A 26,999-nucleotide genomic window follows, 5' to 3' on the forward strand; every position below is an offset into this window, starting at 1 on the left:
AACCCCCAGCTTTCAAGAACTTTTCAAAGACTTGAAAAAAAAAATGCATTTCAATAAGAAGTGATGTAACTGTTACATGAGTGGTGTGAACAAGTGATGGCAGAAAAATATCCTCTCATTAGTCACTGTTAAATATACTGTGTAGGTTCTATTCTCTCCCTTAACCTATAAGCTCAAGGTAAGTAGTATCTGTTGCAGTAAATATGCCCCTATTTATTGTATTTTACATTCCAGAGAGGTTTTAGCAAGGTTGATGTTTAGGAAATATTTCTGCCAGGTTGTAAGGCAGGTTAAACCTTTTTTCTGGATTCAAAATGAAGATTTGGTTGCCATTCTGGTCAAACTGATTTTTAAATTACCCTAGATCCAGAGAATCTATTGATTTTTTTCATTATTCACTCTTGAGAGGTTCAGCACTTAGTGCAGTGAGTTCTGAAATGCAATCCCAAAGGACTCAAAATTTGCAAGTTTTGCCTCTAATTTTGACTGTAACCATGAAAAATGCAAGACAGCGCAAAACCTGTGCATTGCGAAATTCTAAACAATTTCTGTTTCCTGTGTACTAAGGCTGTACTTGTGTCCTGGCAGCTCTTGTATGACCTTTCCCAAAATGCCAGCCATTTTTGTTTTGGAACAGGTTAACAGCCATGTCTGGAGGTCTGGTGAGCCTCCAGACATAGTGATTTTCCAGAGCAGCTGAACCCTTCTCTGAGAATGCCTGTCACTGCTCCCCAGTGCTGGGCTCTACAATTCTGCACCACCAAATCCTGTCTCTAGACTTTCTGACCATATTCATATGACCTGAAATGCAGTATAAATCTCTGGAGCTGGTCTCTGATAACCCAGCATCCAAATAATAAGGTCTGTTGGAAACTTATTATTCCATTTTGCTCCTTCTGGTAATCCAAACAATAAAATTACCTTCCAAATTGGACGGTTACAGAATCATCCTAGAAATCTCCTTGGGCTACATATTACCCCAAACATGCTGATGAATTTTAAAATGTACTTTGGTGTTTTTCCAGTTTTTGGTTTTTCACTGACCTGGAAATTCTATCTATGTGTATGTTCTATTTCTTGTAGTTTTTCTTTGACACAAAAAGCATTGACATTTCCAGACTGTTTATCATGAAAATGCAGTATGAATATTGTCCTTGATGTCCTTTCTGGCTGATCCAAGCTTGTTTCTTCTGCACATCATCTAATTTTCTTGCAGCTGTGAAACATACACTAAACCTGCTCATTCAGTGGAAAAGCCAGAGAATTGCATTTCCTTGTCAGGTTGCATTGTTTCAATCTGTGCAGCACATAAAAAGCAATTTTCCTTCATTCCTTTAACCCTCGCTGAGCTGAATTTATAACGATTTTTTGGATGTGGCTCATCTTCAGGAATTAACTTCTTTTTCACTGGCAAGGGAAAAGACACTTGCAAACCCCACTGACTCTGTGGTCAGGTGATGGCCTTGAATTTCTGCAGTGGCAGTAAGTGTTTTCTGCAGTCTTTGTAGGATCTCTAAGATTGCCCACTAGGTTTCTATTTTCCATGCCTTTATTATTTTCCATTCTATTACAGCAGACTCCCTGGTTTTCCTCACAGACAGTATGATGGTGGTGTAGGATTGGGGAGCCTGGTATTTGAGGAAAGGTTTTCCAAGAGGAAGAGTTAGAAATTTTTGCACTTTAAGCTCTGAGCTACTTATGGATGGGCTGGAGTTGTAGCATCACTTTTCATGGCTTTCAAAGGATCATGGAATCATTTAGTTTGGAAAAGACCCTTAAGATCATGGATTCTAACCATTAACCTAATACTACCAAGTAAGACTCTGCAACATTTCTGCAATATCTGTCCATTAGAAATGTGATTTGATCTTTACAGATGTCTCAGAGTAGCTGGCTTATGCACACTGTGAATGTGGGAGACCCTCTTGAAAAGCTGAGTTCTTATTAAGCAGAAGAAGATTTTTGGTGGTTTGAGATAAATATTTTAATTTTGTGTAGAAGCTACACTCTCTGGTGGAGACCTAAAATGTCAAATTTATGCCTCAGATAAATTATTAAGTCCGTACTGCTAGCATCTGAAAAGTTGCAGTTTCAAGGGAAGTAGGGAAAGTGTAAATAAGCAAGTAAACAAAATACTCAAAATACCTTTTTTAAAAAAAGGAAATTACCCCGAATTGTTTTCCTTTCATTTTCCTACTCCCTACAGGGCTCTTCTGACTGCCACAAGTCAAGTTCCTTCTGTTTTCTCTATATGTTAAAGGACAGAAAAGCTTTTGTTCTGCAAACAAACCATATAACCAAGAATTACATATTTTGCTTTTGTTTGTTCGCTTGCTTTTTTCACCTTCTAGTGGAAAACGCCTGAGGTTTCCTCAAATCAGCAAGTAAAAGGCTGAGTGTCTCAAAGACTCTGGAGCTTTCAAATTACCAGGTGCATCTCTGCAAGAAATCCTTATGCATACAGGGCTGTATTTAAGATGATCCTGTCATTTAAATCAAGATTACAGGAGGAAATTCTCAGAATTATTTAACCATCTGTTAAAATGTTTCTAAGTCCTTTGGTCTTTGTGGTATTTTATGTTCTAATGTTCTGATAGATTGGGAAGCATTCACTCTACAGAGTAGAAACAGATTCTCATGTTTGAGTGCATTAACAAAATTGTGATAAAGTTGTTGATATGTAGAGCAAACAATCACCAATGACATTGTCTTCTTGAGGGACTAAATCTGATTAGCCATCATTTGCAACTGCTGGGCCTCCCCCATATTGGTTATTTTATTCATGTGCTAAGCATAACCAGGAGTGCTCTGAGTGGGACTGAAATTCCAGTTTGCTCTGCAAAAATAATAGAGCTGAGGATTGAAAATTACAAATGGGGTGATTGGAAAATTTCAGGAGGAGTAGAGAAAACATTTTAACTTAAGTATGTGTTATTAAAATATTCCTCTGATTATGGTCAGATTTAATTGCAGGATTATGTGTGTTGAAAATCCAGGGCCTGGAAATCATATAATTATTTACAACACAACTCTTAGGCAAAATGATATTATTTACTATACATTCTGGAGTATTGAAATGAACACAGACAAAGGAACAGGGAAAAGCAGCTATATCACCTTCTTATTTGAAATAGACACATTATTGTGTAATTAAATTAATCATTATCAATGATATAGGGTTACTTACCATCAGCATTTTTAGTTTCCCTCTCCTTTGTTACCCATTAAGTTTTTTGGGGGTTTTTGAGATCAAGTACCTAATGGTGATTCATGACAATCATACTGCTGATTTTTAGATGCCTAGCTGAATCTGAAGTGTTGGTTCTCCCAAAATCAGAGGGCAATGCTGAATACACAAAGTAAAAATTCAAGCTCAGTTGTCCTAGCAGAGAGTGTAATGATTTCTTTAATGTCATATAAATATATCCCTCATATTACTCTTTACTCGATTCCTTTTCATTTTTGGTTTCCAACCACAGATTTTCCAAGGGACTAAGCATCTGTGAGGAAGCCCAGATTACTGTCTGGAATGTCTTATAATGCTATAGGTTTACATGAGGAAGATAATAAATACCTTTATTTTTTAACACATATTTGTTGCAAGCATTCCTTAATCTTCTTAAAAAAGGTAATTTTCTTTTTGCTTATACCTTCCTTGGAAAATTGTACTGGAGGCTGCTTTTACTGCATAGAGCATATTTACTAACATTCTGATTGAGGACATTTAAATTAAATGCTCTTTTCTTTATTACACTATTTTAACTGAATGCTATTACAATTTATACAAAGCCACATGTCTCTTTGAATTGTGGAAATCCCTTTATTTCACCTTGAAGGTATCACATATCCTATTTTTGCCACTGTCATAGTAAAAATATTCTGGAGGTTTTAATTTTCTCATTTAATATACATTAATCATCCTAGCTAATAAGCATCATTTCTTTAGCGCAAAAGATTCATTAAAACTTAAAAATTAGTTGCTCATGACCTGAAAACTACTGTGCCTTGGCTGGCATGATGAACACTATGGTTTTTAAACCACATTTTTTTTTGTAACGTGTGTAACATCAACTGCTATTGATTAAAACAGGCTGGTTCTGCCAGCTATCATAGACTGAGTGCAACAGAAGAGGATTATCAGGGAAATCATTAGGCCCAGCAATCAAACACACAAGCATACACGTTTACACTACTGTCTCTTAAAACACAGTTAATTTGTTCATGTTTTCCTAAGAGCAATTAACAGCAGGCAGGAGTTTTAATGAAATAAGCTGGTGTTTCCCACAGGGGCTATTTATTATGAGCATTACTGAGTAGCAACAGCTTCGAAGTGTTTACCTTAAGACATGATTAATAACCAGACAGTTCAGCTACATGTTAGGTAGCCCAAATCAAGGGATATTTCTAATGAAGCTATGGGATCCATTGGCACATTCCCTGCCTAAGTATATTTTTGCAGAGAAGAGAGGTGGAACTTAACCTCTCTTAAACTTTTTTGTGTGAAATCAACACAATTCAAGTCACTTCTTGCACAAGTGTAGTTTTCAACAATTTAATTGTTTAGTAAAGTGGAATTGTATTGAAACATTTAGAAATTTACATTGGTGTCTGTTTATGAGTTACTTGCAGCTGTACAAATGACCTGTTGAATGAATTAATTAACTTTCTGTTAGGGTTAAACAGGATGTTAAACATGCCAGTGGAAATCAGTTTTGGGAGTTTAAAAACTGCCAAAAGTTTAATAACCAGATTTTTAATTTCTTCATGACTATCAAATCAAACATGCTTTTTTGAAAAAAGGAAAGAAGCTCTTTAGGTGAAATAATTATCCAAAAGATGAGAAAAATTTTTGACAACCTTCTGTTAGAAAGTGAGATTTTTAGAAGAACCTAAGTGATTTAGAACCAAACTCATCACTTGAAATCAAGGAGCATCATGCTTCTAAGGAATGTTAGTACTTACAGAAAATCTATGGCATGATGAAATAAATCCTGGGATTTTTCAAAATGCTGTATCATTGTTCTACAAGACTCTTGGATGTTCTGTGAATTGTAGTGTGATACAATTTCATACTTACTGGTATCATTGAACTCATATTGGTATTTGACTTGGCTTGCTTTAAAATACTGCCGCAATTAACATTCTCTGTTGTGTTTCAGTAACCTTGGTCAATGTCAGCCTTTTGACTGAGGGGCCTTGATGCTTTAGCAAAGTCCTTGCCTTGCTGTTCACAGCATGGTGCCTTTACTCTGATTCACTGTGGCAAGTTTGGAAATCAGAAGCAGTTTTGCTTATAGCTCCTGACTGAGTAAACTAAATCTGCTGTTTTGATTGCACTTGTCTTACTGCAGTCCTTTAGAAGTGGGACACATTAAGTAAAAAATGTACTGCCTTCATTATGAATGCCCCTCCCAAATCAACATAATCAGAGAGTAATCAACATTTACATATGGTATCTTTCCAAATCAGAATTAATTTTCTTAGTTTGAATTCACAGTTTTTTCCTTTATGGAGTGCTTAAGCATCACATTTATGTGAGCAAAATCAGAATAAAGTAATTTGGAGTTGTTTCTGCTGAATTCATTAGGCATTCAGTTGTGTTTAGGACAGGAGTTCTACCAGGGGCTGTTAGTCCACAAGGAGACCAGGAAAGGCAGTGCCCATGGGAAGTGCAAGTCAAGGAGCATCTCTGCTCTGCACTGTGTTACTCACACCAGAGAAAGAATTTAGCCAGGATGCAAAACTACATTGTACTGATGTAGACACACAGATGTGTGTGCTAAGGTATGAATAGTCCGGTGAACAAATTGCCACTGATTTCTATCAAGATGAACTTAAAATTTACGATAGTGGTGCTTTATTTTTGCTGAATTTTTGCCAATTAATGTGTTTTCTATGCTACTTCAGACAGGAAAAAGAAAAGCTACATTTATAAAAAGTCATGAGATCATTTATATTTATAAAACTTTATTGATTCTAATATTGGGCCTAAGATTTTGTGACCTGATCTTTTCATAGAAAAAAGAACAAAATATTTGTGTAGGGTGATACAGTATGGGTAAATGAAGGTGGTATAGAAGGTAATCTTATCCCCCAATGAGTTGCAGCTGGACCAATTGCTAAAGATCAGAAGCAGGCCTGATCTTAACAGGCCACACATGTAGCCAATAAGGACTAGTGGTATAAAAGAGTGGATTGGTGGGATCTGGAGTAAGAGGAGTCAGATGACTGCTGCAAGGACCAAGAGCAGTCAGTGCCTAGAGAGGAGCTGCTCCTGAGAAACACCGAGGAGGTATGAAGCTCTGGTGATATGAAATCCTTGCACTGTAATGACATTAGAACTCGTGCTATCTAAGACAGCATATTTGTATTAGTGGACAAGACCTTAATTTTAGCTTTCCTTGGGGAAAGATGGATGGGTTTCCTCTGCTAGGACAGGTTAGGTGAAGAAGGGGCCTGAAGTCATTAAAAGATTTAGTCTATTAATTAACCCTTCATATTTAGAAAGGTTACAAATATAAATTAAAATGATTCATATGAAGCTCTGCTTCATTAAATATCCTGCATTTTCCTCTGATTCTGATAATTGCACACAGTAGTCAAATCCCTTCTCAAGCTTTTGGTAAGATAAATATACCAATTTCTTTGTAAGGCACTTTAAAAACAACATTCTTGTAAGGCTACCTTCTTATTTCTAATCTTCTCTCTTTTCTAGTAATTGTTTTGCTAATGCAATTGTAAGGGAGATTTTGCTCCTTCCAATAAATCCAGCTGAATAATTGCTGTTCTCTGGCCTTGAGTTAATCATTAATTCCAAAGCTATTACAACGCTGCTATAAAAGCACCATTACAAATTTTTATCATAAAAGCCAATTATTGATGTAAACGTTTGTACCTATAGGATAAGGTTATACATTGGGAAAATATAGAATGATTTTGTGAGTAGAATGAAATATCCTAAATATGAAGTGAAAGTGATTTTTTTTTTTTTTTATTACAGTGAATCCAAAAATGCATTCAATTTTGGTTTATGCCCTGATGAATATAGCACTTCTTTCTGGGTCTAGTCCATAGGTTGCTTTTGAAAGGGAGTAAGGAACAATTGGTTTCCCATACAAACAACCTCTGCAGTGGCTTTAGTAGAAGATTGTGGTGTGATAAGCAGGTATCTGATGTGATGGACTCAAAGGCTCCTTAAGTCAGCTCTTGGTCCCAGAACTCCAATTAATACTACAGGACTCCTTCTACATTCCCAAGGTGCTATCATGCCATGTACTGCAAAGCTTTCCTTCCAAAATGGAAGGATAGCACCATGCCAGGGAGTTTCAGGAAATACAAGCTGAGCTTAAGGACTGTTCCAGCTGCAGAAATGCAGTGGGTTGAGGTAATTGCCATAAAATTAAAACTAACAAAAATTCCACAACACTTCCATGCAGTATGTTCTCTTTTAGAAATAAAGGGCAGTTCTGCAAAGCTTGGATTAAACTGTGGACATTAATATTTCTAAATCCAGAACATCTTTACAAACAGCCATTATAATCAACCAATGCCAAATAAAGATTGAAAATCATACATTAATTTTTTTTTAATTTTCAGCATCACTTCATTAAAAAAAACCAAAAAAAACAACTACCTCTCAGCACATCTGTTGATATATTATAAATTTGCTATTTATAAAATTTTTGAAAAGTACTTGCCTCTGATTAGCCCATTTTCATTATATACATATTCTTATGTATAATTATAGCAATTCAAATGCAATGTGTATAGTGCAGTGTTAAACACAAGACAGGTTTCAATTAGAAATACAAGCACTGTGGGGTTTCTATTTTTTATTTCTATTTTATTTTCTATTCTATTTTTGGGTGTTTATATTTAGGTATTTATTTCTAGACATCTTTTTACTGAATTGTTATTGTATATTCAGTATTATTTTCCCCCAGTTTGGTATATACACCAAACTTGTGTGTTTGCCTAGAGGAAATCCATTACTGCCATGTTAAATTGCTTTTTTCCTGTTGGTCTGTCTATTCATAAAGATTGATTTTTTTTTTTTTCCCCCTTTTTTCTGGAACCATATAGTCTTCTATAACATTTATTATCTTAAAGAGCAATCTTTATTCTCTGGTTTTTTTTGTTAAGATAGATAGTTTTCATTTAGGTATTGATACTGTGTCCAGTAAAGTTCTGCAGTGTATTTGGCATAAATTAGCTCACTTCTTCCAAGCAGTTCACAGATACCTTATTCCTTAGGTATCCCAGTGAATCATGGTTAAATACACGGATTAAACTGCAGAATATTTCAACAGCACATACTTGCATTCTGGTTAGTTTGGTTTGTTTTCATCCAAGTGGAAATGAAGAACGGCAGTTGTGCTGTGTACACTCAAAAGTTTTAGCAGAGCAAAACTCCTCATGGAATATATCTGCTTTTTGAAATGTGGAGTTCCAGCCTTCTTATTCCCTCAATAAACATTGTGTGCAGAGAGCTTTTCCCGCTGAACTCGCGTGAGTTGACTCAAGCTTTGTTGCCAGTCTCTCTGCAGAGGACTGGCACTCGGGTTGCTGACAGAGGAGCCCTGCAGATCGCTCGGGGCCATTTCTGCATCTCTTCAGCTGAGGCTGTGATCAGCTTTTTAAACTTCTCCTTGAGGATGGGCTGTAGTGGTTTGAAAGGCAAACAAGTCTGCTAACGACACCCACCTCTGAAACTCTCAGCAGCTGATGACTTGTCTAGAGGACAAAAGGAGAGGTATTACAGTCGAGTGCTAGGTGTACACTGACATAATTACTCGCAGGTCAGTGAAAAATCCTGTAAGGTGAGTTTGTTGTTAATTGTGTGTGTCTTCAGGGATAGTCCTGCCATGGCAGAATGAAGAGCTCAGCCTCAGCTGTTCTGTCTGATGAGAAATTTAGATAACAACACAGAAATTGATGGGATTTGGAAAAATATCTGTAAATATTTGTGGTCAGCACTATGGGCAAATGACAGGGCATGAGTTTATAAGTGGGGCTCTTCTGTGTACAAAAGGTAGTTCACTGGTCATCTCTTAGGAAATTTGAAATTCTTTTGAAATGGCTGCTTAAAATGCCAATTTAATTTTTTTTCCCTTTACTATTTTTTAAAAAAAGGTTTACATTTTAAATAATCCTGTCAAAGCCATTTAAAATTCTCATTTTATGATATTGCCTCAATTTAATCAAAATTTGTGTTAATGAATAACACAGTAATGTCCTGGTATGGCTAATTCAAAATTTCTGACCACAATTGAAGTATAAAATCCTTAAACCTTGGTCCAAGTGTAATATTAGTTTAGCTGCTGCTAATACAACTGCATATGTGAGATAATGTAGTTTAATAGTTGCTCTTTCTTGCTGTCAGCTCTACTGTAGGAAATCCATGTTGTGATCTGAAAACCAGGTACAGCTCTGTACATTCCTGCTCTTTTCAGGCCAGAATGATTCACAAACATACACCTTCCATGAAAAGTAAGTATGTCATTTTTTTTTCCTCTCTTTGAAATCCAGTTCCCTTACAATGTAGTGGAAAATCAGGGCTTCCTTCTCTTGCTGGGCAGTCTTCTGTCCAACCCACCCTAAGTGGGACTATCATTTGTTGTAGACTGCTGCCTGCAGTTTTGATGACACAGAGGAGGTAGCTCTCTTCTGCCTTCCCTTGAGCCATGCAAAAGATCTTCCCTCACTACACAGAATGAGGATGAGCAGAACCTGCTGGAGTCACAAAGAATTTGGATGGGGAAATTGGAGGAAATAGGTTAGAGAGGAAAGCCCAGGTGAAAGTAATAGGTGAGAAGGGGATTAACTGAATGGGTAAGGACGATTCAAACTAGGTGGAAGCACAAAGAGCAGCAACAGAAAAGCAATGTTAAAAAAAGCAGTTTTTAATGGTGAAATAGAACTGGAGCTATACCTACCATAGCAGTTTATTTTCCTGAAGCTGGAATAAATCTGAAGATTGTGAGATTTATCCATGTCTGTTGTTAGCAAATTGCTGGGAGGCCCAGTGATTGTCCTGTGGAGCTCTGGTTTTCATCTATGTTATTGAAGGTATGAGATATCATAGCTGTAAGAAACTGCAGGAGAAAACCATGAGGGACTCAAAGATTTCAGCACTACTTTTTGTCTGGGTATATGTTGTGCTGTCATCCCAGGCATTTTATAATCCTATAAACACTTCAGTTCCCAAGAAAGTACTATTCTCCTTTAAAACAATGTGTCAGTTTGTCATAAAGTGCCCAAACTTGTTATTCTGTGTAGTACGTTTTTTGTCACAGTGTTACCAAGATTCCCTTTTGAGAAGAGGAAAACAAAATAAAACTTATTCAGGGAGATGGGAGCCATCTGCGCCTGTTCCAAAGAACACCAAGGGGATTTCACCACTTGCTAGTTTTTTAATCAATGACAGATTGTGCTAAGTCAGGCACCCAGTAATTTAAGAAATGCCAGTTTCTGATTCATAGAGCTTTCTGAAAATTGGCTGAGTGAATATCTGGTGGCCCATATTATTTTTGAAAACAAGTTCAGTGTATCTTTCCAAAGCAAACCATATGGATGTTTTAGCTGATCAGATACAAATAAAAAATAAACATTTGAGCAGCACATTTTAAAGGCACCAATTAATATGGAAATAATTATTGCTAATTACTAGACCTGAACAGGAATGGAATTTTATTTTGGAGAAGAAAATAATGTTTTATGCAGTTTCCCAAACTGAATAAAAGAATGCATTTTACAGAATGAAATAAACCCTACAAATGCTCAAAGTCTTTCAGCTGGATACACGAAAAGAATTCCACTTTGTTTTTAACTTTAAAAAAAAAAAGTTCAATATACTATTCATATTTAAAAATGCATTTATTTTCAGGATATTATTTTTTTCCTAATTGATATATTTATACTGAGAGTAACTTTTGTGCATTTTGAAGAAGTTGGCTTGGGTGACTTGGAGTTTTAGCACCAGGATTTTTCCATTCTTCTTCCCCAATTCCTTTTTGAAATGAAGCATTGCTGAAATTAACACACCCTACCAAACGTTTTCCTTTTGTCAAAACTCCCACAAACCCTTGGAATTTGCTGACAAGTTTGACTTCTTTCGTATGCACAAGCAGTTCACAGTTTTAATAATGCAGATAAAATACAGTAAATTTGCTTTGCTGTATGTTCTACTTTAGTGATATATCTGGTTGTAAAACAAGTTTTCTTTAAAGTACACAATAAAATATAGGAACATTTAACCCAGTTGATTTCATTTGTTCGAGATTTTAAATTTTTATTTTACTTAAGCAAATTAAAAATTGACTTGCCTGCAGCAGAGCACTTCAGGAATTTGAATCAAGATACACATTTTCCAAGTGTTTTGTGTTATATAATGTGTGCAAGTTAATTATGAGATGAAAGTTTTAAATTAAGTTAATGTTTTCAAAGTATGAGGTCTGCTTTCAAGCAGAACAGTGATACTAAAAATAAATAAGAGAAAGAAGCACAAGCAAAAGTGTGTACCGTAAAGGTTCTATATAAGAATATAGAAGAAAGGCAGACATGAATGAAGAATGGAGGTCTTAACTAACTGGCTCTTCAAAAGAATTATCTTACATACTAGAAAAACATTCTCTAGCAACACATGGAAGGCAGAGCTTCCCTTCTGGGTCATGGATACCATGGGAACATTTGAGTCATCACTTGAAGTTTGCTCCAATAAAGGCATTGCCACTCTAGGTCTCTGAGCTCAAAGTGTTTACTGCTTGGGGAAGTGTCCTGCTGCTCATAGTCTTTATAGTGTCCTTCTCTCTGTAGTAACTGGGCTGCCACACATTTCTCCTCAGTCAAGATGCATTTTCAGTATTTCAGAATGAGTTAATAGGCCATCTTCTTCCCATATATAATGTTACTCATGAGTGAATTCTAACAGCAAAGGCGAAGTCTGATTGGCTCCAAAGTACTATGGAAGATCCAAATACAAGAGAAAAGCTCCATGAACATAAGCAGTAAAAATAATTTACTCTTAGGAGGTGCTTTTTATCTCTTGGCTCCACAGTTTTTAACTAAATGTTTGCATCTCTGTCTTGTGGTTGGGTATTTTGGAGAATAAAAGGACAAAGCAATTGTTCAGCATCGAATAGCACAGCTCAGAGCAACCTCCTGATTTTGTGACTTAAAGCTGAGATAAAGTATGCTATTTTCTCTCTGATTAAACTCATCATAATTAGGTTCATAAAAGGAATGAATAGTGAATAAAGAGAGAGATTCCAGCTGATGAGAGAGGAAGCCAAAATTTCATACCAAATATGATGCAAATTGTGATGTTTTCATACCTTTTTTCCCCTCCATCTGTTCTTGTTGCTTATATCTGTCCTTCCCATATGTGGCTGTAATAAGGAAAGGAATAACTTTGCCCTTCCTCTTAGATTATTTTTTCAGTGATATACATGAATGACTTGGTGTGAAAAGATGTACTAGAATTACCACAAGAAGGTATTTTCCTGCTAAATATTTTTTGTTCTGTATCATAGAGAGGTCAAGTCATTATACATTTAAATTAGATTGTTTTCTGCAGTTAAATCACCTTTCAGTTTTCCAGGTTAAATTTCTCCTAGGTAATAAACATATTAGTTGTTATTGCCACATTGTTTTAGCTCCTGTAGCTGTCTTTTTCCTACATGTTGAACCTTACAGCAGAAGCCCAGAGCTCCTTTGATTTTCCTCTGCTAGGCTCCCTTTGAGCAAGCTCTCTGTCCTCTCCACCTGTAATACACTCATTATTTCTGGTAGTGCCAGCAGCCTTCCAATTCACTTGTTTCAGTCTGAGTTCAAATTAAGCATGGATTACCATAATTGTGGTAGTACACTTAATCACTGCCCTTATTCAAGATGCTACAGCTGTGTTTGCTTTTCTTGAAGATTCCAATTGTTCTGTACAATTCCAGCAAGAAAACATCTTTTCAGACTCCACCAGATTTGATATTAGTCAGGGAACTTTTTATGGGAATTGTAGTCTACAGAAGTATATAGGATTTGGAGTTTCTTAAGGCTGTTTTGAGATTCTTGCTCACAGATATATTTGAAAATAATTGAAAGCCACTGCTGCATCTCAAACACATGCAGGGTTTGGTTTCCAGTATTGAAGCTCATTTTTGCAGTAGAAGATTCCTAAAAACTCAACTACCAGAGTACAAATTAGAAAACAAGCGTTCATATGCTAAGTGAATGTTCAAATGGAAGTGAAAGCCAAGTGAAATCCTCTCCTTTTCATGCATCATGACCTTTCATAAATATTCTATCAGCTTAAACTTTAAGCTCTACCTGTAGAAATTAATTTTGCAGTGAGGTGGCATAACTATAATTAAGGACAGAAATGATTCTTCAATTTGTAATCCAATTCAGGTCCTCAGTGGGTATGAATTATCAAAAATTATGAACTTCATTGGAGCTGTTCTTATTTATTCTTGGTAGCTGACACACAGTTTGTAAGCCTGCCAATACTTGTTGAGGGAAAAGAAAACTTGGCTCACTTTCTCCTGGCCTCTTAAGCCTAATGCAATTTAAAAATACATTGTTTTCTATTCATGTAAAGAAATGAGTCTACAAATACAGAGCAGAGGGTGGAGCAGCTGAGTTGGAAGGTGACATTTAAACACAGTCATTTGTCTAGTGGTTTTGTATTTGTAAATGATCACGTATTATGATCTAAAGTAGATGGCTAAAGTTCTGATTGTAGGATAAATTCTGCACTGCTGTTGTCAGAGGAATTATCTGCCAACAAGATGCTGCAACATAGAATATCATCCACTGTTACTATCTGAAATAGCTGCCATTTGCATTCTTCCTTTTTTTTTGTAACTACTGATTTCACTGTCTTTCAGTAGAATTCTTGTCTTACTGTTTTAGCACAGCTGCATTTCACAAGGTGGAAACAATCTCACACCTTAGTTATGCTATATAGTTGAAAAACTATTAGCTGAAAAGAAATTATCAAAGAAGATTATTAATACTATAAAAATATTATTATACATATTGTATAATATATAAGAATTATATAATATTTTTGTGTCTACTATATACAATATTTTATATACCAAAAATATATAATATTAATATTATCTATTAATATATACAACACAATATTATATACAATATTAATATATAGTATTAATATACAATATTGATATTATCTATAAATATATACAATATTAATTTATAATATTAATATTATTATTATCAGAATATATTTATGACTCTATAGAAAAAAATTCAAAGATGACAGTTGTTGGATGATAGCAATTTGTACAACCTATGTATTAAAACCAGAGCCACTGTGTGATAATTTGATACCAGATCATCCTTTCTTCTCTGTGAGCAGGTCTCACTCCTTAGGTTTCCGTTCAGATGATATGGGGTCCTTAATGCCCGTGCTCCCTCCTTTCTCCTAAGTCCCCATGAGCCTGGATCTTTTGTTCCTGGGTGGCAGCAGGAACCATCTGTAAAACCCAAAGGTTGGGGTGTTTTTTGTGACCTGTGTCCCCTACATAGACACTTACAGTAGATGCTCTGTTTGCCACAGCCTTTGCATGCTTCTGCTGAATCCTTTCCATAAGTTCATTATGCTCAACACATTTTAGAGTGCATTATTATTTCTGATATTGTAACAACCCTTGTCAAACAATAAAAACAAAGCTTTATGCCATTTTGATTTTTATCTTAGGATACTTAGTAATATTATGAGTAAAAAATATCTATTATCTATTGTTTCAGCAATCTGTGTGAAAGAGCTAAATCAGAGTGTGACCTTAAGTGCAATTGTAGCTAAAGAACAGGCTGTAAAGGTAGAGCAAATCCATCTTGGAATGACTGCAGTCTCTGATACCTGATCGTGTATGAAAGGATGATTTATCTTCTGCTGTTAGAAGAGAGTACATTGGGAAGGCCTATATAAAAAGTCAATGGCAGCAAAAAGCAGGGATGTAAGGGAAGCTGGAATAGCTGCTCAATCCATAACAGTGTCATGTGTTTGATGTAACTGCCTGACTTGGAAGAGCAGGATTATAATGAAGGAGTTATACATAAAAGAGGTAGTTAATATTCCATTAGCTTTAAAAGAAAATTGAACAACTAGATTGCAAGCCATGTTTCCAAATTATTAGCTAGAAGTAACAAGTCACAGACAAATGCTCATGCAAATCCACCTCAACCCCTCAGCTGTGGCAGCTGTCCACAGACTTGCTCATAGCTCTGAGGAAATGGGGATGCAAACACACCTCTACTTAAAAGATAATGAGGGGGAAAAAAGGTAAGAGGAAGGTATAAAAATTGAAACTTTAGAGGAATAATTAGTCACAAAGATTTCTATGATAAAGGCAAATATGATGCAAGAATGGATGAAGTTAGGCATTTCTAGGCATGTGGGTGCTTTGTTTTAAAGTGTCAACATTAAAAACAAGAGCTGGAGAGTAACATTGACATAAAAAAAAAAAAGTACACTACCTGGTAACAACTTAACTTCAGCCTGCAGATAAAAAATCCAATGTGTGATAATTTATTGTAGAAGAATCCTCTTGGGTCTTGCAGGAAAAGTAATCAAAATGTTGATGTTTCTGGGGGCTTTGATTCTTCCTGTGCTGGGTGTTAAACCTAGTGCTTTCTTAGGGAACTTCTGTTTGCTGAAGGAACTTGTGTGTGTTGTTATCTTGGCTTTTGACAGATGTTGAATGAACTGAATTGGTAACACTGCTTGTCTCTAGAAATACACCACAATAAGGCAGAGTTTCTGCTGGCATCAAACTGAAAAAAAAATCCCAACCAAACCTATCCTTTTTTCCAAAATACGTGTGTGCCCTGAAATTGCCTCATGATCAGTGCCTCTCCTGAGCCTGAATCAGGAGGTTGGAGCATTAGCCTTCATTTCTCATACAGAGGCAAGTGCCAAGCTATGCATGGACCCAGTGCAAAGCCAACTGGCACCAGGCCTTTCTGACCTGAGAACCTGATCTGGGAACTACAGGAGCCACTTCCAGAAAAAAACCAAAAAAACTTGATTTTAAAGGAACTTTGTTGAGAATGAGTTACAAATCAACTAGTGCAGTATAAATATTCTGTGAAAGATATACATAAGTAATACAATTTTATGTTCCATTAGGCAAGAAAAGATACTTATTGATGAAATCCTAAAAAACCTTACAATGTGAGGAAATAGTAAAATATGGTACAGCCTGTTAGGGCTAGATTATCCCTGTGCTTTAGATGCTTACTTGGGAGGGAATACATGTCTTTGTGGGTCTTTTCTGAAAATAGATCCTTTAGCAAAATATGAGTGTTCCTGTTATTTATTTTGTATTCATTATCAGAAAGCTGTCATTTTACAAATGTGTTGAGTAGATGCACTTTATTTACCATCCTCTTCTTAGATCTACTCTTTAACCTTTTTTATATTCTGTGGTTACATAAAAGAGCCTGACCATGTCTCGTTGTGGGTTCTAGCTGGATAATTTCTTAAATATCTCCATTTTACTTGATTCTTCTGTGCATGACTTCCCTTTCTGACCTGATTAAAGCTGAAAACCTTAGCTTAAGAAGCATTCTGCAAAAAGATCAGATTCTTCCTTACTGTTTCTACCAACTGTTTAAAATACAAGAAGTCTCTGATTCTTTTGCAGCACTTTACATCTTTGAGGCTGTGTCCAAACCCATCTGGACACAACCCAGAGTAATGTGCTCTAGGGGACCTTCCTGAGCAGGAAGGTGGGACCAGACTTCACTGGTGCCTTCCAACCCTCCCCATTGCGTTTGTGATTGTGGGATAGCAAAGGTTTGGGCTGGGGCTGGGGTTCCTTGCTGCTCGTGAAAGTCTTGCACACTCAGCTCTGTTCTTATCAGGTACCTCTGGCATCATTTGGCTGTATTTTTCTTTCTAGCAGATCAGCCTACATGTTTATCATTAGCAATAATACCGTAACAAAGTCACAATGTCTTTTCTCTGACTCTATTTCTCTCTGACTTTTCTGTCCCTTTATTTGTGGGAGAAAATAGAATGCTTGTGGAGAAAAAGAAAGTTTGATAGGTTTGTAATCATACTATAAGTCAGAAATATATTATTGGCTCTCTTTTTTGGCTAAGGAAGTAAAGATATTTTGGATATAAAAAATCTTCCCTGAGAGAGGAAAGTTGGTATCAAATGTTAAATATTTTATTGCAATAGTAAAATGCTTTGGCCTAGAAAAGAAGCTTTACTCTGTACTAAAAGCCATATAGCAAATTAACTAAATGCCTTGGGGTTTTGGTTTTTTTTTTTTTTTTTTAAAAAAGAGCATTTTCAACACAATTCCAGAATGCCAAAATTAAAATGCACTATTGGGTAGTTATATTAAATGACCAAGACTTTTAAGGTAGCAATTAACTGGTGTGAGATATGTTTTCTCATAATTTTCATACTTAAGATAGTAATTATGAAATACGTGGGCTCTCACAAAAGAAAATTTCAGTCTTAACGTACAAGAATATCTGGGAAAGATAAAATAAATCATATTAAATCTAATAATTTCCTTACTTAGTGAACTGTTAATTCATATCCTATAACTTTGAACAGCAGTGATCCTAGGGACAGCGGTTTGTGACAGCATCATGACAGTACTGCAGAAGGAAACAGTGTGGGTATGCATGTGTGTGGGTACTTAATGCCTGTAGCTACTCAGACTGCTCAGAAAGTAATTCCAATAGTGAAATGCACATTCTGACATATAAACATGGCTTTCAACACTTGACAGGCTTTGCTGATGTTGCACATGGGTTGTGTTTACTGAATGCATGACTGTCATCTGAGAACGATGTGTTGTTACTGATTGTGTTCTAGCTGCAGTAGTTTTGAAAAATAAAAAATGTCTTCTGATTATTTTGCTCTGTCTTGAAGAATGTTGGATAAGTTGCACAATCATTCTAATTAATTCTTCAGTCACTGTTGTAGATTCATCCTTAAATGAGGCTGGTCTAGAAGAGACCGACTATAAATCTTGTAGCCTTGCTGATGTTGCAATTAACAGTGCAGCCATTGGCAAGGAAATGCAAGTAGATTAGACCCCTGAAATAGTAAATGAGGATGGTGGGTACTTCAAGTGACATATTAATGAATTACTTGCTTAACATGAATACAATAACCCATATATTTCTCAGTGTTGTAAAAAAATACATTATATTCAGTAATTAGACATTACTCTTCAAAATCTAATGAGCCCTAAGGAAAAAGACACTGGAGTAAACATCATAAGCTGGCTAAAAATGCTTAGACTTAATGTTCATTAATACCTTTTGAGCAAACTGAAATATAACTAGTCCTTAATGTCTTTCTGCAGTGGGAGAGAAATGAGCTTGCCTGTACTGAGAATTTACCATTTTAAAAACAGGGGAATGAAAAAATGAACTTATATTAAGGAAACATAAATGAAGGTAGGGAGGAACTGCAATTTTGAGACCAGGTTCTGTACTCCTCTGCATTCCAAACCCATGATATTGTAGTTAAAAAGCAATGTATTTTCAGTGGAATCACAAGAACAATGAAAGCAAACATTTAAATCCAAATAGAGTTGTAAGTGTTCTCCATAAGACTATCTGCAGGTGTACCTAGGAGCAATGTTAATTCTGGTCAGGGTTGAGCAAAGTAGCTAAAGGTATCCAAAGAGCAGTGATAAGCAGGAGTCTTGGGAAGAATGATTAAGAAAGGAAGTGAAAATCCATATGACAAAAAATAGAAGGTTGGTTTTGTTGTTCCTATTAATGGATTGAACCATGTGAAGTTGCAATGGTTAACTGATATCTATGCAATTCATATGTGACTGTATGTTTAGCTCATATTACTGTATTTGGAAACATATCAACATTTCCAACTTAGTTGCTTTGTTTTGGTATAAAAAAAATATTTGTGAGAACTATGACTCAATAGCAATGGAAGGAATACAGATTTTAATTTGATTTCCCTGATTGTAAAGCAATGCATTTCTTTAAAATGGTTCAGCTTTGAAGATGCTCCCAGAGTTTCAGCCTGTTTGCTCTCTGAACTGAAATAATATCATACCAAGCAAATGAAATGGGGCAGTTTTCCTGAGTTTCCTATGGTGGTAGAATTTTACAGTGTCTGAATTCTACCCTCAGAGGGAAAGGCAGAGACAATTTGAGTGAGAATATTGTATTAATATTGTATTATTATTGTATTAACATCCATGAGGGTATTCCTGTATCTGTGCTTTTATGTCAATTTCAGTGCCTTTCTTTCTTTTACACAGAACCTTGGTTTCGCCCTTAAGCCATCACAGGCAGGGAATTGAGGAGTCAACTTACATTATTTTTCTCAAGTGCTTCAAAACCAGTGTTTGAAATATACAGAAGTATTCACCAATAATCATGATTGTTTTTTTCCTCTAAAATGGGAATGAGAATGATGACCTAGTAGTGATGAACTTCCTTATCACTTTCAACACTTGCTTTGGGAATCTTCCCTGTGGCGTTTCTTCCTTTTTCCATGTCCCAGGAGACATTAGAATTTTTTTTTAATGTTGTGATACAATTCGTGTGTGGTGCCTCTTACCTCCACATACTATTCCAGAAGTCTGATGCAGATGTTTTAGGTCAAGAATATAAAATTTACAATTTTTAAAATGCAAGAGTAACCAGTTCTAAACTAATACAAGGCCACCCATTAAAATGGCATCAAAATACAGAAAGATAAAGTATAAGGTAACATTCCCTGAAGGAGCAGTAACATGTGGTTGATTGTGCAGTTGCAGAGTAGGACAGAATAGAACAGACTATTTCAGTTGCAAGGGACATACAGTGCTCATCTACTCCAGCTGCCTTAGATAATTTTGTTTTCCGAGTATTTCAATGACGCTGGAAGTAAGAGCAACTACTATAAAGCAAAGAGAAAATAATCACAGAATGCTGTTGCTGACTAGCTCTTGAAGGTCAGAGAATTAAATGCCCTTTTTCAAAGCAAAAAATTCACACTGTATTTTCCATATGAGCAGCCTGCTTTCAAGGGTGACCATGCTACTCCTTTTGGAATTAGAAGGCAGTGTTATTTTCATGATTATTAAATTATTTGGCTTTTGAGTCTACCTGTTTCATAATATAATTAGAGCCATATCTAATGGCAGCAAGATGAGTCTGCAAACCCTGTTGTGCCAGATATGCAGAATTGAGCACTGCATGGGAAGTGTAGTTGCTGAGCCCTTTATAGAGCATTCACTGCTTGACTCCCAAACTGGGAAGGACTGCAAGCAAATTACAAGACAAGATTAGAATTCAAAATAGTGTGGACAAGTAGGAAACAGAAAAAAACCCCACCAAACCCCCCCCAACCCTAAAAAATGGAGGGCAGTTCTGTGAGGCCACATGCAAAGTATTGTGCTTTTTACAATACTGGTAATCACTGCAGAGTAGAAGGTGGGGTGTGCCTGCCTTAGCAGCACTTTCATTGACTCTGTCATTCTGCTGTTAAGAAGAGGAAGGAAAATAGCAAGGGGTAAAGGGTATAGAATAGTTTGTACTATTTTTAACATAAGCTTACCAGAAGTTTCAATATTATTACAGGTGTGTGTACCAGAATGCAATTTAAGGATGAGAAGTTTGCTTTGGAGAAGGGAAGAAGGAAGGGGAAGGTTGCAAGACAAGATCTTTGAGAAACAGTTGTAAGCCTCAGGTTGTTTTGTTTAGACAAGCTAATATACAGCTGCTGTACTGAAAACAGAATTATTTCCTGTCAGCTGACTCATGAAAGCCATGAGATGGCTCTTGTCTTGTCCCTCTTGTAAAAGCCCTTGCTTTTAACTTAACTGGATTTATGTACTTCCCTTCACAGCTGAGCCAGGAAAGAACAGTGGAGTTATCCAAGGTGACTTAGCGGGTGGCATTAACACATGACCTGAGATAAATTTAGTTTTTGGGGTTTTTTTTTAATGGAACCTCACTGAGAACAGACATAGTAACAGTCTTCAGATGTTAAAGAGGAAGGGACCACATCGATCTCCATATTCCTTGTGTGTGAAAGAAAAGGATGGCAACTACAGCAAGAAAATTTTAGATTTTTATATGTTAAGATTAGTTTCCCAGCTATAAGGATTGTTAACACTGCAGGGCATTTCCTAAAGGGCTGTGTAGTCCCTATTAGAGGGGATGGTGAAGAATACGGTAGACAAGTATCTGTCAAGAACTGCTTAGGTGTAGTTGAGCTTGTCATGAGGACTTTTTCGGAAGACTTCATTGAAAAGAGCTCAATTTCCTGTTCTCACACACATAAAACCCACCCAAAGCAATAACAACATCCTTTCCCCCCCCAAACCTAAATCAGCTTACTTCTAATTGTTTTATATCAGTGAAAGTGAAAACTTGAACAGTGGCATTTCTGCAATAAAAGTTAATATGTGTGTCCCAAGCCAGAAAACGGCTACTGGCATATGATCACACATGGATTTTTTTTAATTAAATGCTCTGAACATAAAGGCCAGATGCAGGTTATCCCAACTTTTATAGCTTCACGCTCCAGAGACCTTCTGAAGTAACAGTATTGCTCTGCTTTGCTTGTAAAAAGTAAGTTTAACTCTCTCATACATACAGAGTAATGTCAAAGAGCCTCCTGCAAAATTAGCTATACAAGACAATTTTTCTGTTGGTATTTTTTTGCAATGACTTTTTTTTTAAAAAGCCCTCATACTTAATTTCCTTCCTATTTATTTTACCAGAATAACTCAAAAAAATTTGTTTAGTCAGTCAGTGGTGTATTCTGGCAGAAGACAGCTGGATAAAATTATAGCAGATAATAAGAAACTCACATTTATCATACTGACTGATTTTTCAAAACATTCAACTATGTCAAAGTGTAAATACCATCAATCTTTGCCTGGTATATAAATCTTCCTGAGAACACACCCTACCAGAGCAGTTTCAGCTGGAATCTGCTAATTTCTCTTTCCTACCACCTGAATGCTTCTATTGCCATGACAACTAACAAGTTCTAACTTAGGTCTAGGTTGAATGGGAAAAAGCAGTTTTGTAACCAGCTGATGTGCTTCAAAAATTATGCAAAGGAGAGTTTTTCCAGCTTGTTAATGATGCATATTCATTACATAATTTTTAGCAATGCTACTAGTTAATGAAATAATGGATACCCACTGATTAAAGATATATCAGAATGAGTAATTACGTATGTCATTTTGTAGGTTTGTTATGAGAGAGATCTACTTTACTTCTGAACAACCTGTGTCTGGTTAGGAAGACTAAGGTGGAAAGAAATGGCTCCATCCCATTCAAGATGACACATGCAGCTCAAAAAAATGGGAACTTTGGGCTGCTTGGAAGTCAAGGTAGGCAACAGGCAACTAATTTAGTGTATCAAAACTTTTAGCCTCAAAACCATCAAGGTCTGGAACAGTCATTAAGTGCTTTGCATGCAGCAAAAATGGTGTTTTGGTGTAACTGGGTGGAAAACCTACCACTTAATTTGTTTTTAAACTCAGGGTGTTTTGATTTCCTTTCTAGGAAATGAAATTCCTACTGGCTAGGCTGAAGAGCCTGTTTTGAATTAAGTATTCTTACAATTGAACATGATGGCACACCTGATGATCAGGCTGTTAATCTGTTGATCACACTTTGGTGGCATTCTTGTTTTGTTGTTTTTTTTTGACTGCAGAGACCTTGATATAGGCACCTAAGTGTAAGTTATGGTATTCCCTGCCCTTATCCCAGTATTTAATCTGTAACTGCAAGAGAAGCTATGTTTCTAGTTTAGGAATGCTGTTCCTTTCTCAGAAAAGAACCTTGAAAGCTTAGCACCTATCTTGTGTCTCAGTGTGGATTCCACTAGACTGCTGAATTTATAATGATTGTTGAGTTCTGGGCCTCTAACCTTGATCTTCTGCCATTGGCACTGATAGGAATTTAGGGGTTCCTTTCAAGTATGTAGAAGATTAAGTCCTTGGTTTCTTCTGTATAACATGTTGTGAAGAAGATTAGCAATTAAAACTATAACTGTAGAGCTGTTTTTCTTTGAGGACACAAAGATTCAGTGAAAAAAAAATTATGTTCTTTGGCAATCTTGACCTTTTGAGAGGTGAGAGAGAAAATCCTGCAAAATGTTAGATGGAAAGGCTTACTGTTTCCTAAAAAACCCTTGGTATGTTCTTATATCTCTCAAAACCCCCCCTCTCTGTCAAGCTGAATGCTTAGGAATAATTTTCATTTTTATTTGCAGTTAAGAAGCTAAAAGACTGAGGAGGATGGGATGGCAGATGAATTGTCTGTCTCTTTAACAGAAATTCTTGGGGTTGGCAGAGCTTGCTGGGTCCATAGGAGGAATACAATGAAATATAAATTGTAACAAGCCTGAAATCTCATGTGAGCTACTATTGAACCAGAACGAGGGAGACTGCAGACAAGATGTATAGAATCTGAAATCTGCACCATCTGAATTTGTCACCCAAATTAACTGCCTCTGTGTCTTTGGACTCTCAGCAAGAAGAAATTATTACAGCTTTTAGATCTAAATCACAGCTGCTTAGAACACTATGACCTTGCAAAGAAAAGGAAGGTAATGTTTTTAACCCAAGCTATAGAAATGCACGTTAGAAGTGACCTTGTGTCTTGCAAAGGCACACAGAACTTTTCTGGAAGGGACTTGTGTACATTGTGGTGTCCCTGACCAGTGCCAGGCCACCTCCTGAAATTCTCTGCCAATTCTCTCAACAGCTAAACCACAACCCTCCTTGAGGTGGGGAGAATTATTGAGAAATGTAAGATCATGTCTTGGAATGGAGTTCAAAACAAGGGGAAGAAACAGAGGGTATCCACTGTGTTTGAAATATACTTTCTTCAGTTACCTGCTTAAGTCTCGGCAGATAAAAGAAAAAATTAGGCTGCTTAACCTGGGTCAGAAAAGGTGGCTGAACAAGTCAGTAAGTTTAAACCAATGAAGTAACAATGGAATAGTTGCCATCAGTGACAAATGTCTTTGAAGGGTAAAGGAATAGAGAATGCTTTCTAATGAGAAATGCAAAAATTAGTTTATGTCTGAATGAAATGTTACGATCTAGCTATTTAACAGCTTTCTAGAGTTAATTAGCCATGGATGAAGGGTCCAGCTCATTTTGCCTGCTTTTCAGAGGCAAATAAGGTTTAGTTGGAGTCAAAAAGGTTCACAGCCACCCTGTTCTAGAAACTAAGCAGACTAACATGAAAATGAAGAAATCAAAATCATTAAGCTTAGCAGGTAGTCTAAAAATGTGCATTTGTTACAAAAAGTGTATCTAAATCCAGAAGAATGAAATTAGTCATTTTATAACATGAAAGGAAATCTTTTTCTAATGGAGCTGTGGGAGTTGATTATCTGCTATGGCAGGAGATGGATTGTGCAGAGCGCCACTGCTCTGGAAGTGGCAGAATACAGTACTCGGAGCTAAGGAACATTGTCTTGAAAAGAGATGCTGAGGGCTGACTCAGAAGCATATTTTTGCCAAGAAAGCAAATTTTGCCTCTTTTATGCTTTGAATACTGCCAACTCTATTATTGATTTGTGAGGAGAGGACACTGACTAACAAGTTGTGTCTGATCTTTGAGAGGTATTAAGGTACACTGAAAGTGGTTTTGCTCTGGTCCTATTTCAGATTATAGTTGTTATATACAGAAATTGGAGAAATGGGAGGAATAAAAGAGTCTTCCAGGAATATGTGTGCTTGAATCTATTTTGCATACTGAACTGTATTTTTACTATTTTGAATTTAGAAATCATGGGGTTTTGCAAGTATTAGTTAACTTTTAGTTTCAATGAATTATGATTTTGGAGGGGAAACTTCTTATTGTGTTGGTGAGAATTAGTCACAATAATCAAAACATAAACTTTTGTTTTATGGGGAGGGATGGGGAAGGAATATTTATCAGACTGTGGTCTCGATAGCAAAAATATAACAACTATATTCCCCAGAAGCCAGATAATATTACACCAAGTCCACCAATTATTAGTTTTGTAAAACTACCAGAGTAAGAACTCTGGTATATTAATCCAGTAGTGGATTTTACAGTAAAGTAATTGCAATACTTCAGTAAAAAGTAAGTAGAAATAATAACTTACAACAATTTCAGTAGCTGTCTACATAACCTTAATAAAGTCAATCCTGGTAGCTGAGCATGTTCTGAATTAGCTTTACCAAACTGCAAAAGAAGAAAATGAGAAAAAAGCTGATGTAATGCCTAGTGAAGTACCATGTGAAATGAAGCAAAAAGGTGAAACATGATACTGAAAAATAGTGCAACTGGCCTGTGAAACTCAAAAAACTGGGAGAGGAAACAAACATCTTTGAAGCACAGTGATGGATTTGAGACTTCCTCTTTTTGCTGGATGGGACTGATTTGCAATGATAAAAAAGGCAAAAGATCTTGTCTTTGCACAGTCCAAGTCTTGATTTTTCCCTTCCTGGATACAAAAATTTCTAAGGTTGTGTAAAATCAGGAATGCAAATGTGGGGTTTATTTTGGCAGGAGTGAAGAAGGATTGGACAGTTGCAGGACCAAATTTGTTAGGGAATTGAAGTAAGCTACAGAATGTGAAAATCTCTACACACTATCGGTGGTACCTGTGCAAAAACATTCACTTCAACACCTTTCTTGGAAGGTCTTCTGGGAGGTGATTGGGAATGTGGTACTCAGTGCAGCTTGTCTTTCACTGATTCCCCTGAAGTATTAGCCAGCTGCAAAGTGCCTCTGAGCCTCTCATCATTTTCTTATGAATTCTCACTCTGCAGGCCAAGCTAGACAAGGATGCAGCTCCTTTTTCTTTTTTTTTTTTCATTTGAGGAAATCTTGGTGCCAACTTGGTAATTAGCAAGGGTCTATGGACCCTGTCTGTGGACCCTGTTGTCCAGAATGCCTCACAGCATCTCTTTTTGATGGAACATTTGTATCAAATTAGAACCTATTTTATCCTTAACAAAAGTTTTTTGCTAGAAGAAGTAATTGATTCATTTTTTAATGACTTGAGGGTCACCTGAAGAAATCTTTACACATCTCCAATGTTTCCTGAAGGAACATTTTGGATCAGAAGAAAACTGAGATATAATCTGATGGTAACTTGTTTGTTCCTTGGGTTCATTATTTGGTGTTTTCTGACATTAACTGTAACATGTTCCAGTAAGAGAAATCACCACTGCTTGTTCCAATGGCAATGGTTTGATGGAAAATGTGGCTGTGATATCATTCTGTATGAAAAACAAACTGTGTTTGATCAGTGTACAAAGAAGAAGAAAAATAAATATGAGGAAATAAAAAATAGCAGCTAGGGTGAAAAGCTAAAATAGGCAGAACAAGGCTGGCACAATGTGTAGACTTCTTCCTCATCATCTTTTTTCCTCCCTGCTGAGGCTTACTATCTAGTCCTGCATATTCATATGCTGGAATTAAGTGTCAATTTTGCAAACTAAGTAATGAATCCACCAGTAATATTTTTCTTTATTGTGTGGTTGACACATAAAAGTACAAGAAAATGTAGGAAATAAAAGCATAGAAATCTGAATAAAAGCTTGGTCTGAATTATATAAGATATGCCAACCAAATTCAGAAAATTAGGGACTAGCCCCAAATGCTAACCTCAATAAGTTCTGAATTCACTGATTTGAACAACAGAGGTCTGATGGGAAAGAAGTGACTTTGTCAACATGATATATATTAGGCTGCAGAGCCTGTACATTGAGGTGAAATTCAGTGCTGTTCTTCAAAGAGTTGCAGCTCATAACTCACACCCATGGAATGTCCCATGGTGTAACTGGAAAGCCCCAAGGAACTGTTTAAATTAGTGCAATCTGTCTCTGCCTACAGGCCAGCAGCACTACAAGTTCACTGCAGCTCTACCTGCAACAGTCCTACTTTTGAAAAACTTGCTCCATTTTCTGGCTTGTCTGAGATATGTCCCTTTTTGGAGGGTTTGTGAGGTACTTTTTAGAGACTTTATGCCAAACCAG

General features: G+C 36.4%; 1 long non-coding RNA gene across 1 annotated transcript in view; it reads left to right on the forward strand.

Moving 5' to 3' along the window:
• The window catches only part of LOC132331200 (uncharacterized), a 155,040-nt gene that overhangs the window by 93,897 nt on the left and 34,144 nt on the right, over positions 1-26,999 (forward strand). Inside the window, exon 3 of the long non-coding RNA XR_009487506.1 lies at positions 22,215-22,358. This is a non-coding gene — a long non-coding RNA (uncharacterized LOC132331200). The remainder of the gene's footprint in view (positions 1-22,214; positions 22,359-26,999) is intronic.

The sequence above is a fragment of the Haemorhous mexicanus genome, chromosome 9 (genome assembly GCF_027477595.1).
Source record: "Haemorhous mexicanus isolate bHaeMex1 chromosome 9, bHaeMex1.pri, whole genome shotgun sequence".
Lineage (NCBI taxonomy): Eukaryota > Metazoa > Chordata > Aves > Passeriformes > Fringillidae > Haemorhous > Haemorhous mexicanus.